The 15838-nt window shown below is 46.3% G+C and overlaps 1 protein-coding gene across 2 annotated transcripts in view; it reads right to left on the bottom strand.

Moving 5' to 3' along the window:
- Positions 1–15838, bottom strand: part of GRB7 (growth factor receptor bound protein 7) — a 715403-nt gene that overhangs the window by 153832 nt on the left and 545733 nt on the right. The gene's annotated exons all lie outside the window — the stretch shown is intronic.

Here is a 15838-nt window from a genome sequence, read left to right as displayed (position 1 = left end):
CAGCTGTCAATCATCCCCTCCATCATACGTTACTCAGCATTTACACCAGGCCATTATCTGAAACAGAAAAGAGAACAGCTGTCAATCATCTCCTCCATCATAGGGTTACTCCGCATTTACACCAGGGCATTATATAAAATAGCAAAGAGAACAGTCGTCAATCAATCCGCCCGCCCTCAGCCACCATCATACGGTTGCTCTGCATTTTAACCAGGGCATTATCTGAAATAGCAAAAAGAACAGCCGTCAATCATCCAATCTATCATATGGTTACTCAGCATTTACACCTGAGCTTTATCTGAAATAGCAAAGAGAACAGCCGCCAATCATCCCTTCCACCATACGGTTCATTTACACCAGGGCATTATATGAAACAGCAAAGAGAACAGCCGTCAATCATCCCCTCCACCATACGGTTCATTTACACCAGGGCATTATATGAAACAGCAAAGAGAACAGCCGTCAATCATCCCCTCCACCATACGGTTCATTTACACCGGAGCATTATCTGAAACAGCAAAGAGAACAGCCGTCAATCATCTCCTCCACCATACGGTTCATTTACACGGGGGCATTATCTGAAACAGCAAAGAGACATGTGGAACGCAGATAGGCATAGGGCTACAGATAATATTTTAAAGGGGGAAGTATTTTACTCTCTATTTTTTTAAAGTTGGGAGTGCATTTATTTTTTAGGGTGTAAAAAACAGTCATTTCCATGCATAGTGGGGATATTTTTTGGGGGTGTAAAAATATATATGAAATTGAGTTTTGTAGTCCAAACTGCTTTGCCTTTAGTAATTTAAGGGCATTGAAAATGTATGTTTACTTTAAAGTTCCTCCACAGATCGGGGGAGTAATATTAGAGTTCCTTTCATCATCACTGCTCTGCTGGTAACACTGACCCAAACCCCTGCGGCAGTGGCGTCACCAGGAATCACATTTAGGAGGGGCACAGAGGGGGCCAAAGACAAAAGTAGGGGGGCACAGACAAATGTAGGTCGAGAACATGGTCACTGCTCATCTTAGGTGGGGGCACAGGGTTTCACAGTGGGGGGGCCGGCCCCCTTAGCCCCCCACCTAGTGACGCCACTGCCCCGCAGTGCTGTGTGGGTGAAAGCTGGGGGCAGGCTCCCGTTGGCTAGTTCTTGGTTGTGGGTTTTTGTCGACTTTCAAGTAGTAAAAGTGGCGGGAAGCCTGCTTACCTGGAGAGCCGGTTAGGCGGGAAGTAGCCAGCTTTGCTTATTAAAGTATAAACAGTTGCATGCTCTAGAATGCTCTGCAGAGCGCCTTGAACGTAATCCTATGCTGGACTGGGAGCCACCGCAGGGTCTGCTGGGAAAAGCCCGGAATTGCAGTGAAATGGGATACTGGTTTGAGGTCATGCTTACAAAGCGCATTATGGCTCAACAACCACCTCAAAGCACTTCCTGATGAGCCAAAGAAAGATCACTTGGAGGGGCGGAAGAAATAGGGGCGTCACAAACTGTATGTTTTCGGGGTGATCAAGGTGCAAAGTGTGAGACCAGGAGTGATGAGCACACCGAGTGATGAAGGCCATCACAATGCACTCACTAACTCAGCCGGCGCTTGAACAGTTATTGTAAGTTGTGTCGTGTGCCAAGAAGACCTGCTCTTGCACTTTCTAGGACAGGGGTCTACAACCTATAACTCTTCAGGTGTTTAGGAATACAAATCCCATGCATCCTCACCATTAACTATGCTGGCTGGGGCTGATGGGAATTGTAGTACAATACTTGGAGAGCCAAAGGTTGCAGTACCCTTTTCTAGGGGCTATACTTGGGGTGTCTAAAAAGCCATTGCATGTTCTAGGTAGGTCTTCATACAGTTGAATCCAAGCAGGACCTTCTGTACCTGCCCATCCATCACGATGCAAACTGTTGTGATGATCTGGGCAAAGACGACGTCATTCCTTCTTGATTTACGGCAGGGGAGTTGCTAGGTCTGGAAAAGACCCGGGGCTAAGCTGATGTCAGAACTGTTGGGACTCGGGGCTAGCTAGTCTTTTGGCTGTAGCTCCTGAGATTCTATCCAGGGCTACAACCAAAAGATCAGGGGCTATAGCCCCCTTAGCCCCCCCCCTAGCAACGCCCCTGATTTACGGTCACTATCCTTACAACATACCCTCCGAAGGGAGGTTGCACAGTGTGTCCTAACACCACCATCATGGATGGCAGCGCGAGGTTCCCATCACAGTTGAACAGAAAATCCACCCCACTCCTGCTTCTCCAACATAATTCACAATCACTATACACGACTATGGGCTAACCAAAATACACAAACACACACCAAGCATTAACTAACATTTGAACTCCACAAATTTCACAGACAATGGACCTACCTTCAGATGAAACATACCAGTGCACTCGATCCATATAACACCAGCCAAACCACACACAAATGCACTGAAACAGACATCAACACAACGTTCTCATGCATTCAACAAACAACCACGACACTGGACTCCACCTTCGGGATACAACAAACCAGTGCGCACAGTGATACTTCCACCCTAATGGCACATGATTCACACACCCAACATAAACACTAATGCACAACCAAGGCACTGAGTCTTTCCCCTAAGGTTACAACAAGCCGAACCGCACAACCCACTCGCACACAAGATAACACACACAGACGCCAGTTTCTCCTGGTTCTGAACCGATCCTATCATCCTATCCTCGCTAACATACCCCACCCTATTTTCTTGCAGAGCCACATGAGCGCCTGCAGACAGCCCAAGGGTGGTAGTGGGGTGCGGTATAAATCAACATAACATAACATGCGAGTGGTATACCACGAGAAGTGATGAACCAGCAGCAACCTTGCTTAGCAATGGAGAAGGCCCGAAGAAAAAGTCAAAGCTGTACAAGTCAGGTGCAGAGGCGCTCTGCATAGCCTCTGCAAGGTACGTTCCGGGTCTAGCCAGGCCTACCACCAAACCTAGCACCAACAGGCTCCCCAAGCCCTGTACAGATAGCAGCCCTTGCCAGAGAGGCTCTATACATCAGATATAGAAAGCATTCCATTGTGACCCAGAAAAATAGCAACGCTTGGGAGCAGAAATGGTCTGCACAGATAAGATCTCAAAAAACAACATTGCGTCAAAGTACCAGGACACTGTGGGCGCTCTGTGACCCAGGCACACTGCCAACCGCAATGTTGACGGCAGCATCCCATTGTGATCCAGAAAAAAAAAAAATATATATTATATATATATATATGTTCCCGGCGCCACCATGACCCAGGCATAGGAGAGTACCTGGCAACCACAGGTGTGGTAGATTCCAAACAGACTAGAACCCATTGTGGTGTAAAGACATTACACACCGTGAAAGCCAACCCGCTCAACGTGGTACACGCGTACAACATCCCAGAGTGACCCAGACACGCCAGCAAACTTGGAGTGTATGTGATCTTTCCATTTAATGCCATTCCATCGAAATGTTTCCATCTAAAAATGTCCATCGAATGCATATTGTTGGGGGGTAAAGGGTTAATTTTTGTTTAGGTGCATTATAAAGGGTAAGAAACAGGGGTTGGGGGGGACCCCCGCAAAAAAAAAAAAGAAAAAATAGATGGAAATCATTTGATGGAATGGCATTAGATGGAAAGACCATAAACCAACTGGAGCGCCAACGACTTCCCGGCTAATTCATTGGACAATATCAAATTGTGACTGAAGCAGCATAGCGCCCACCATCAATCTGCGCGACCCGCACTGGCATATCTGTCGAGACCAATGCATGCCACCAAATCTGGGCACCAACCAAAAGCTCCAAGTGCCTTCCGTCAGCCCATTGTGACCCAAGTGGAACTTGGCAGCATGCCCTTAGAAGCTCTGCGTGCCCTGTGTACACCACCCATTGTGACAGAAAGATCTCAGAGCTCATGGGTGCAATGTCCTACTGGCCCTTTGGGTCACAAAGGGATGTTTCCCAAAAACCTTTTGCCAGCAATGCCAATGTGCCATGTGAAGACAGCATCTCACTGTATCCCAAACATGCCAAATAGGAGGCTACGGGCATTCTGTGATGTCTTAGCGCATGACCAATCCTGAGAACCCAGGGTACCATTGCCATGTGACACTAGGCTGCTGGGACACCACTTTGGTAGTCCTATGCTTTTGAGAAATCGTTGATCAGGAACTTAGTTCCATTTAAAGGCAACCAAAACTACAATTCCCGGGATGCATTTGTTAGACAAAAGCTGCAGACTGGAAAACGGGCATCCCGGTAACAGTTAGTTTTCGGGCACCCCGTCTAGCCAATGCCCCATGTGTTTGTATCTTGCGCAGACAACTTCTCAGCTTAATTCGGACACAGAACTGGCACCGGCAAGTGGTAGGTGCCCTGGCGGGTCAACACAGCAGCAGAACTGCTGACATGCCACAAAAACCATCAATGTCCGCGACAGTGCCCTGGGCAGACAAGCTCGCATTGAGATCCAGGGATGGGATTTCCTTCTAGGAGTCCGGCTTCAGGCTTCCTAATGATGATATCCTATGGGCGATAGGGCCTGGGGAGGAGGGGATGGAAGAGTAGGGTAGAGGGAAATGCACTAGGCATTGACCATCGCTGCACCCTTCTTAACCGATAATACAATTGATGCAACGTCATCCACCGGATATTCCTGCTGAAGGAACACCTATGTGAGAGGTCAATCTGCCATAAGAGAAAGTGAGTGTGGTGTTGTGCCCCTTTAAGGACAAGGAGCCCCTGTGAAAGGCGTGTACTCATGTCACATAGCAATGACCATGTGACCACATCAATAAAAGGGATGAGCGGTTTCCAGCTCATCAGTCGAGATCAATGGACTCCCATGTCATTCTTTTGCGGCGCGATGCTGGTGCTGCCCAGCAGGCAGAGGGCCTGCCCTGCAGGGCCCTTTCAAAAGGACAGTGTCCCTGCTGGGCAATGCTGTCCCTGGGGACCCCCATGTCAGCAGAGCCCCTGCCGGGCAACTTTGCACCTGTTTGCCGGTGCCCCTACTGGGCAACTCCAACGCTGTATGCCATGACGGCCTGGGTGCCCACAGGCCATGATTTGACTGTGTACTCACGGTCCAACAAGGTGATCCCTGCAACTGGTTATGTTGGCTGGGTGCCCCCAGCAACTGCGTGTCTGGACCGGGTGCCTCAGAGGTCCAGACATAACAGTGAGGGCAACCCGTACAGCGTTCAGTCGCTTCCAAGCTAGGTTTTCACTGTATAAACCGAAACACACACACAAAAAAATAAAGTGTCAAGTTTCCCTTGTTTACAAGTATTGCTTAGAATATATTTTGTACTCCGATGTCTGCACTGCTTCTTTGGTGGGGGGCAGGACTGTCTCCGTTTCTAACAGCCTCCAGTTACATCCTTGTCCATCTTCCTCGTCACAGTTGTTAATCCGCGATCAAGGAGGAAGAGTACTACTCAGAGTAATAAAGGGTTCCCCCTCAAGGCAGCAACACCAGTCTTAAAATTCTTTGGCGTGTCACTACTCACTTGAGTGAGCAATTGGAGCTATAGTCACTCCACTTTTTTAACGAGACGCAGAGTAAAACACTGCCTCTTCACCAACAAAAGTTGACTATTTTAAGACGAAAATATTTATATATTGAGGAAACAAAGCCACACAGGAATAACGACGTATCAAAAATAGGGCTATCACAAAAATATGCAAGAGTTTGACACCATAAAAAGGGGTCAAAACGGGCGCCACTTTGAACCTAAATGAATAAAATCTGGATTCGTTTGATGTGAAAAGGGGTGGGGGGGGTACTGCTAAAAATGGTCCCTTTGATTGGAAGTAGTGGTAGGGGCAGGGGGTATCCAACCTGCACCTGCACTGGTGCTGTCCAATGAACCCGAGGCTGTCCATTTCGTTAGTAAACCGTGGCATCTTCCCGCCTTATTTTGCTGCCTCGGTAGAAGGATCTAGAAACTCGATATCGCAGCGTTGTTGGCAGTCATTCCGCTTTCTCAGCATTTCCCACTCTGAAGAGGCGCCTTGGGCAGTGCCAAGCCCTCCCGGTCAAACGTCCCTGGTTAAACAGTAACCAAATGGGCGGCAAACAACCTCCAGCAAGGCAAAAAAATGCAAACCAAAACAAATAAAACTGCCAGCCATGCATGTGCGTGCCGGGCACGGAGCATGCGCGGTAGTCAGCCGAGCGCGAGCAATCATACACTGAGGCCATTTTCCTAGGTCGCCCTCCCTGCCGTGGCGCAGAGAGTAATCATTGGCTGAGGGAGGACATCCTGGGTGTGTTTCCACTTCCGCAAGGGGGGCAGAGGTGCACTTATAATTCTGAATAAACATGTGCATCGGGGAGGCGATGCAGTCTTCTGGGGCCGCTGCTTGTGGGGGCCTATGCCTCCCCACCCTATGCCACCGCAAGGAATATACGGATAGTTGATGGTGGCAGCAATTAACTTATCTTGTGGGACTTTATGGACTCAGGAAGTTAAACAAAATAAAAAAATACGTAGTTGGCGTTCTTGACTGAGGGGGAGGGGGGAGAAAAACACATTTTAAAACTTAATAAACCAAACAAACGGCTCTTTGTTACAGGACAATCATTGTATACAGAATCATAACTTAAAGAATGTGTTATTGGACCTCCTGAGACGAGAGAATAGTTTAGCCATCCCTAAAAAACACAAGTGCAGGAGACAACTAAACGGACCCCTAAGAACAGTCAGCTTCACCCACTGCCCAACGCACCAAAAAAAGAGGCTTGCGGTAAAAATAGTGACCAAAAAATGTCACCACAGCTCCATGGATATGCACATATCACTCACTACATATCAGTCACACCAACAGCGCTGACCGTGTAAGAGGGGGGAGCGCCACTATTATTACTGTCTGATCTGAAAATGTATCTTTTAATACTCGGACCCAATCACACTTCCTAGCCTAGAAACAAATATACCCCATTCGGGATGAGAATTATCTCTCAGTCCCAAAAAAATAATTTTCTACATAACTTCGAAAATCAGGGAGTAAAATACTCCCACTTCAAAATCTTAGATGGGGAACACTCCTCTTTTTGGCATGCGCTGCTGGTGCCTTGGCTGGGGCCGGGGATGGGGGGGCCCTCAACACAGCAGTGCTGGCAGCAGCGAGTGGCAGACACTGCGGTTACATCATGGTTTCATCTTGCCGGGAGCATCTGCCTAAGCTTAGGGAGTAAAAGGGACGCCAACAGCGTCTCTGGAGGGCTTGGGGAAACACACATCTAGAAAACCACCCAAGGCCGGCCCTCGATTTTGGGGGTTGGGGTGTGGCGGGGGCAGGGTTTGAGTCATTTTTTTTTTTAAACTAGGGGGATTCTTGACGCACCCATTGGGAAGTGACGCCATGGAAAGTGAACATTTACTTGAGTTAAATATATACATTTCATACAACTTGTCTTTCTCAGTTTAATAAAGTGCACAGGACAAATACACATTTGCCAATAAAAGGTATTTTCGGTTGCATGTCTTTATATCGAAATCCGTTTTAGTGAATACACACATCTCAAGTATTTTATAATGTAACCCTTTATAGTGAATGCATTTTTGTGGGGGGTAGGTGGGGCTTAAACCCCTGGTTACCACCCCTAAAAATACACCCCAAACATTTCCCGGAAAAATGTAACCCTTTACCCAACCCGAAAATGCATTCGCTATAAAGGTTTTCGTTATAAACTACTCGAGACATGAGCATTCACTATAACTGATGTGATATAAAGACTGTTGGTTGCCTTCATGACCATCAGTCTGGCTTCAGAGCTGCCAGAAGCACGGAAACTGCTCTCCTGAACATCCGTGAAGACCTGCTATTCAACCTTGACTGCAATACCCCCTGTGTTACTTGATCTCTTTTCTGCCCTTGACACGGTCAACCATGCCATCCTACTCAACCATCTCCATGACAACCTGGGTATCACCGAATAGGCCCTTGCTTGGCTGACATCTTTACTTTCCGATCGACCCTCCCAGGTACAACTTGGGTCCTTTCTCTCCTCCATCTCTATCTCTACCTGTGGAGTTCCCCAGGGGTCTAACCTCTCTCCCTGGCTTTTCAACCAATACCTGGCACTTCTTGCCCACCGCATCGCCGCTCTCTGCCCCAACTTTCAGTGCTAAGCGGATGACACGCAGCTCATTTTCAGGCTCCCTTCAACCACCTCTTCACCTTCTCTCATCTCTGACTGTCTGCTATCCAGGAGTGGTGTGCTGCCAATGACCTCTGCATTAATGCCAGTAAGACTGAGATTCTCCTCATCGGCACACCCGCTCCCTCCTTTGTTGTCACTCTCTGGCCGGCCTCTCTTGGCCGTCTTCCTGCTCCCACCTTTGAGGCTAAAAACCTCGGGGTCATCATCGGCTTCATACTCTCCTTCTCTCTTCACATCTCTGACGTCTCTAAGAAGTCACTCTAACAACTGCACCTCCTCAGAGGTTTTCTTCCTTTCCTCTCCTTCCCCCAGAAGCTCACTGTCTCCAGAGCGCTAGTCCTCTCTAGGCTTGACTACTGCAATAGTCTCTTTCTAAATCTACCTGCCTCTACTCTCCGCCCTCTGCAACTTATCCAAAACAGGACTGCGAGAGTGGTCGTTGGCCTCAAGCTCAGGGATCATATCTCTCCAGGACTGAAATCTCTGCACTGGCTCCCAGTGGCTGTGAGGATTAAGTTAAAAACCCTCTGCATTCTCCACAAGGCCTTCTGAGCACTGGGGCCTCATTACCTTCAACTCTCTCTTCCTAAATATCTTCCATGCTGAGCTCTTTGCTCATCTGCCTCCAACTCCCTCAGGGTCAGTCGCTTCTCCAAGCAACGAGTTGGTGGCAGATCTCCTTCTTCGCTGGGGCCTCCCTCTGGAACAGCCTCCCTGTCTCCCTGAAACTTGAGGAGAACCATCAACCTTCCTTGTTGCTTCTGCTTTCTCTCCTCCTCTCCCCTGCTGAACTTCTGGCTGAAACTGCAACTGCACTGCCCCCCTGGCAACCCTCGCACTCTGGGGTTGTTTCTACATCCCTATAGCCCCGACCCCTGATATCTGCATTTACTTTGCACCTGACACCAGCTGGCCGCACTTCTTATTTATTGTTATTATTTATTTACGGTTTATCCTATGTACTGCACTCAATCTAAACTGCAAAGTTGAGCGTACAGCAGTGGGCATGCGCAGTTTATGGTTATGATGTAGAAAATACAAGGCAAACCAAAAGGACGTTAGGTCACCCCTCGTGTGGTCAAGTAGTCATAGTTTGAGGTCACGCTTTTTTTTTTTTTATCAACACGTGAAAATGTGTCCAATGTGTCGTTGCCATTTAGTTCAGCACTTGGAGGCTGGGTGACTGAGCTATATAGACAACGCGGAGACCAATAACCAGAAGACAGAAAGAGTAAGGGGTGCAGATTAGGACTACATACTTACGAGATTACTAATAACTGAGAGGCAAGGTAAGGGGGCACTAATGAGATATACACATTCTCTGGACTCAACAAGGGGGCTTCAAATAGAGGCTCGCTGGATGTTTTGTACTACAACTCCCATGATCCCTCATCATTGACTTTGCTGTTTAGAGCGGATAGGAATTGTAGTCCAAAACAATTCTGGCGGCTGTGGACCAATGAGAGCTGCCCACATGGAGCTACGATAACCGAAAGAAGAGGCTGGAGGATACAGGTTAAAGATATGTGGTGCCTACATGACTACCAATAACTGGGAGGCAGGGAAAAGGAGGGGCTGATTGTACAGCTCCACCGTGACCAATAACTGAGGGAGGAGGCACTGATGAGCATGCTAAAGTCCTAGGTAATACCGGCAGGGGAGGAACTACAGAGAAGATACCCCCAGAACACTAAGATCATGAAGCACCAGGAAATGAAGTAGAGACGGGGTAAGGAGGCATGGATTAGATGTGCACCACTCCTAGATCACTAATAACCAGAAGGTGCACGATCTCCCAGTGTGAGGTGAATACGTTTGTTGGTGCTGCTCGTTAAAGCAGCAGCGCTCCCACCGACCTTCAAATCACTGCTCATTCCACCTGCAGACGCACTACAGACGCCTAGTATTCACGTGTAAGAGTCCCACTGCTGGAGGGCGACTGAGGGCCAGCGTGAGGGACAATGCATGAGGAGGTCAGAGGGGCTAGGACACACCCTATGAACCCTACCCAGTCCAAAAGGGCTCAGCAAGGAAGTTGGGTCAATGCATGGCTTGTTGTGCCTGCGAGAGTTGCTGAGCTCAGGGCTGCAAGGGTGCACTGGCAATCAACAGGTCTTCTGTGAAAGGCCGCAAGGATGGTGTAAGCCCAGACCTGCACTGGGTAAAGATTCTCCAAGTACACCACAATACGCGCAGAGTCCACTCACCAGACGTGACACGTCACACGCAGTCTAGGAGCCACGGAGGCTGCACAGCACAGTCAACGGCGCACACCATGAGAGGCTCCTGTCCGCAAAGTATAATTTTAAAGGAAACGTACAACGAGACATTTAGAGGACCGTTAATGAACATAGAGGTAGGACTGGGGCATACACCGGTCTCAGGCACAAATGAAAAAGTGTCCCACAGTTCTAAATGGCAATTCATTCCTTTTGTGACAGACTGTTTGAGTAGTATCCAAGGGGCAGCTTTTTGATCAAATGTGAGTAACGTGCATTTTAAAGAATATGTATTCAGAAACAATGGTCAAAACTACTAGCCGCATGGTGAAGTAACTTATCAAACTGGCCCACATGGCCCAAATAAGTGACTCACTCTGACCAAAAAAAACTGGCCCACACTCGCGTGTTTAGTTCGGGACTGGTCGTATAGGCCAGTCCGAGCCTGAAAGAACCAACAACCATATACTTATATTCAGAGTTCAAAGGAGTTTAAAAGGAGTTTAATCATAAATCAAAATCAGTTTCCCAAGGGCGAATAAGGAGACGCCATACCATTGTATTAACAGAGTTGGCCTGCAGTGCCAGGACCAAACGTGAATATTGACACTGGACAAAAAACCAGCATCAAGAACACCAAGTGCCAGAAATGAATATTGACACAGAAGCAGAATCATAAACCAACAAAACAAACAAAGGATACAGTGGCACTTAATGACAGACACATTTACACAAACCATTAAGTGCAGCATGGTTTAATCAATAGAATATTTCGAAAATACAACAATGAATTCATGCAGCACGAAAGACGTGTACAGAGCTACAATTCAATAAGGAAAAAGGGCAAGAAGTCCTTTATCGAGAACAAGGTCTTTGGGAAGTCAAAGATGGTCCCTGTGCTCAGGTGGGTCAAGACCCAGTGGCCCCCCTAGAGCCAAAGTAAAGGAGAGTAAAAATCTGGGTCGTCTGCCAGCGGGGTTGCAATGTAGGGGGCGACGTGTTGGATGTTTCGGCGCCTAGGAGTTCAAGCGCCTTCCTCAGGACACAGCATTAGATTTTATGGACCAGCACACTTGACAGGTCAACACCACACTGCTTTTAAATGTAGTCTCAGGAGGATAGCTCAGGGGCAACATGCTCGCTTTGGAAGCAAGACGACACAGAGCAACACAGGTTTGATCCCCGGGTCCGTGCTTAAAAAACCACTGGGTATTAAGCGCGTTATAAATAACCTCTCATATAATATCATACATGCTTGCTGCTTAGGTTTTCTAATTTCTTCATCTCCTGCACCGACTCTTTCCTACCTTGATTTTCGGCTGGTGATGTTCACACTAGTTTGTTTTTCATTAGGCAGTTTTGACCCCCCAACTCCCTGTACCCCAGGCAAGGGCTTGTGGGGCGCAGCCTTTGTACAGAGCCACAAAGTCCACTTTTCCACCTTCTGTGGACGACAAAGCCATGCAATACAACACAAGAGTCAGAGTTTGAATGATGGTGGAAGAGGTCTCAAGGCCCAAATGTGGAGGTGGAGATTTGTGGAGGCCCTGTGGACAAGCTGCCCCTCCACCGTACCTACATACAGAAATGTGGACCCAGAAATAACACTTGCTGCAGTGGTCTTCAAAATGGGGAGTGCTCAGTATAAAAACAGTTTGAATACCACTGTTGTAGGCAAGGGAAGAGTGCGACTTGGCTTGGGTTTAAAATTGCCCACACCCAGTCCATTATTACAAGTGAAGGGCCACATTATTAGGGGGGAAAGGCCTCCCCTATTTAGAAGAGTGCGCATGCACCTGCTGCCAAGATGGTGCCCACCTACAGGGACGCCCGGAGGCTCTCTCCATTACTTAAATGGTTCTGTGATGAAATTCCGTCGGTAAAGGGTGGAGTAGCTTGAGCTGTTTTTTGTTTTTTTTAATGTAAAATGATGGGGGTAAATCGGTTTCTGAAAGCGAGGGCTGGTAATCAGAGCCTACATGACAGTTACAAAGAGAAATATTTCCATCGGTATTTTCTGCGCAGAACACATAGGTTTTATTCTATTCTCTTCTAAATCACATTGCTGTTTAAAGTTTCCCCCAAATGTATCTGAACCTTGGATTCACAATCTCCATTATAAACTGTATCAACAGTTATTCAAAAAAGTAAGAACAAAAAGATGTTATGTTCCCTTCCATACACTAATCCCTAGATCCAAACAACTTCACCTGACTCTCGTTTCCATGCGATTAGGCAATCCAAACAGCTCTCTTAAAATCAAATCATTTACATGTTGTTACGTAATCTCTGTAGCTCTCAAAAACCAGCCTACATGTATTTTTCTCTGTAACTCAAAGCCGAATATTTGAGCTTCTTTAAGTCTATTCTGAATTAAATTCATCTATTTGTTACATTAACAAGCAACAATCAGAAAATAAAGTAGGAGGAATAGAAGAAAAAACAAAGAAAACATTTAGTCTAACTTCGTCAATTCAAATGTATCATTCATATAATGTTGTTTTTCTGCTATTCTTCCTTTGTGTCTTTTCCCTTTTATCTTCTGACTGTAGCTTGGTAATTGTTAATGTAACAAGTAGATGAATTTAATGGAATATCCCTGAAGAAGCTTAAATAATTGGCTTTAAGTTAGCTAATTAATGAGCCAAACACATGTAGGCTGGTTTTTGATACCTGTAAAGATTGTGAAACATGTAAATGAGGTTTTTGATTAGAGAGTGGTTTAGCATGTGTATTACATGCATAATATGCATGTGTATTACATGCGTAATAGCATGTAAATGAGACTCTTAAAGAGAAGTTGTTTAGATCTAATATCAGTATATGAAGAAAACCTACAATTTTTATGTTCTTACTCTTTTGAATAATTGTTAATACAGTTTATAATAGGAGATTGTGAACCCAAGGTTGACATGCAATTGGGGGAGTTTGGTAATTTAAATTGAATATAATGGTGTAAAACCTTAATAAACAATAGGATTTTGAAGGGCATTTACTGGCCAGACAATACTGATGGAAATATTTTTCTTTATACATTTCTGATTAATGGCTTATGCAGGTGAGTTTCTTTCCCCATCAGAGTAGTACCTACAAAAGTTCCAATGATAAGTGTCTAAGGATAACAAAATCAGGCGCTTGATATAATACAAGAAAATCAATGTATATTTAAGGTGCTCCATGTCTCCAATCATACAAGCCCCTGTATGATCATCTGCAGTTACAAAGATTCAAGAGAAGTACAGTCCTGAGAAGTGTCCCACCATCCTGGAATCTCAGGTCACTCCTGTGCCCCCTCCCATTTCCTGCAGACAAAGCTCTCGCCAGGCAAAATTCTCTGCACACAGAAGCCAGGATTCGACCCGTACAGAAGGATGACTAAACAGAGAGCAATTCACTGTGGCAGATTGACTATTTTCTTTTCTTAATATTGTACTGACTATTTAAAGGGGAGACACCATTCCCCTAGTTGAATTATCTTTCTATTACAGATGAAGGATTTTGCTGCCGCTCTCCCGGGGTACAGTCTGCCTACAGTCCCCTGCCCTAGAATTGAAGGTAGAGTTCTCCAAAAACGAACCAACACCATTCTCTCACCCAGCCCAGAGGCACATTTGATGTGAACCGATATAGGACAAGGCCTGACTGTAAACAGAACAATGGGTCCCAGGCAGCCCCTGCAACTGCTCTCAGGAAGACATCCTGGCTGGCCTGGGTAGAACAAGGACTCACCTTACTCTTTGAGACCCTGGACTGGGCCTCGCAGCAACCCAGGGACAAAGGAACTGCTCCGGGCTCTAGGTCCCACCTTAAACCGATTGTGACCTACATCGATCCAAACATCGCCTGCCTGTCCCAAGCTTCACTTGTTGAACCATACAGCATTTTGGACCGAGTCAACCCGCTCAAATAGACACTGAATTGCAGCCTCAGAAAGCTCCCGGACTCCATGATTTGAGCTGTGAAGTCTACGGAACAAGCCTAAAAGGTATTTGAAGGAATTCTGATTCCCTGGTCTGCCTTGGCACCATAGCCCCTTTACAACTCACTTGCTTCCTTTTTAATGACATCTTCGTTGAACTTGAACATTGATGCTAAAATGATTGCCTGGCTACCATGGTCGTCTGATCCAAAGTTCCCCCTTTTATTCCAAAGTCTGCATTACTGTGTATACTCTTACAGCTGTGGTTATTGATGTTTTTATTAGTGGGTTTGTATTTTTAGTTTAATTAAATAATCCTATTTCTAATAGAACCCTGGTTGGACTCTTATCTTGGTACCACAGAACAATTACTGTTTGGACTGCTTCCGTGCTAGATCAGACCCCTCCACCCTTCCTGAGGTGTACAGACTGCTCTTGGCACCAGAAGAGAAGAAGGCGGTACACCTGTCGGGCTGGGCCTGTATCAACTTTCTGGTTGGGATCACTGCTGGTTTAGTCGTAGTGTGGGACTAAGTAGGAGCGTTATCTATTGCTCATGCCTGGACTCCGGCAGAGCAGTAGTTATTGCGACACAGATTCGGGTTCACCCACTGTGGCCTTACATGACACAATGGGACCTTACAAATCGATCTTGATTCTGCTTCGTCAGTAGAAAGATCGTTGGCACAGTTAGAGTTTAGAGACATGGGCTAATCATGTTACTTGACCTCTTGGTTCTGGTAGCGTAAAGTGCCTTCCCTTGGTAGGTGGCCAAACAAGAGCCTACTGATTGCATAGAAGTTGGAGTTACAGGGTCTCTTACCTCTGGTATCCCCCATTCCTCTCTCATTTTACAGAAACTGAACTCACCGCCGCTGATTTTCTTGTTTTTATAACTGGTGGATGTGAAAACCAGCCCTCGTCACCACCAGAAAGACCATGTCTTTGTGCTGGGCGCCTAACAACTACTTTAGCCAAGGGGGAGGAGGGGCATCCTGGGCCGCTGCTTCTTACTACGCAATTGGAGGAAGGGTCCTGTGTTGTCTTGGCAACCAACAATAAAACACAGACTAGCTGTAAAGTACAAACATTGCAGAGGACACTTTTTGCAACTGACAAAATTGGCCACAAAAATGGAAATAGCAGGACATGTTTTCTTCAAAGGAAAATAACACTTTAGAGTACATAGCAAACAAGACAACTGTCTGAAAATATATAAAAAATTGTACGAGTTTTTATAATAAGATAACTTTAGAGTTTGATCGAAGTTGAAATTGTTCACTGAATGTTTAACTCATTTAAGATTTTTTTTTAAAGGCATAGGAAAGGTTAATGTGCCCAGTTGGGGTTAGGATCTCCATCTAAACCACAAAAAAGTGGTCTCATATTGGCTGTATATCCATTTCCTACAGCTGGAGGATAGCTCAGTGGCAAGACGTTTGTCTTGGAAGCAAGACAACGCATAGCAAAACAGGTTCAAATGCAGGGGTCATGCTTACGTTATACAAGAACAGTTATAATAATTGAGGGG

The sequence above is a fragment of the Ambystoma mexicanum genome, chromosome 13, assembly GCF_040938575.1.
Source record: "Ambystoma mexicanum isolate Mex_15411 chromosome 13, UKY_AmexF1_1, whole genome shotgun sequence".
In the NCBI taxonomy this organism is placed as follows: Eukaryota; Metazoa; Chordata; class Amphibia; order Caudata; family Ambystomatidae; genus Ambystoma; species Ambystoma mexicanum.
Note: the sequence above shows the minus strand (reverse complement) of the source record. Positions and strands in the feature narration are given on the sequence as shown.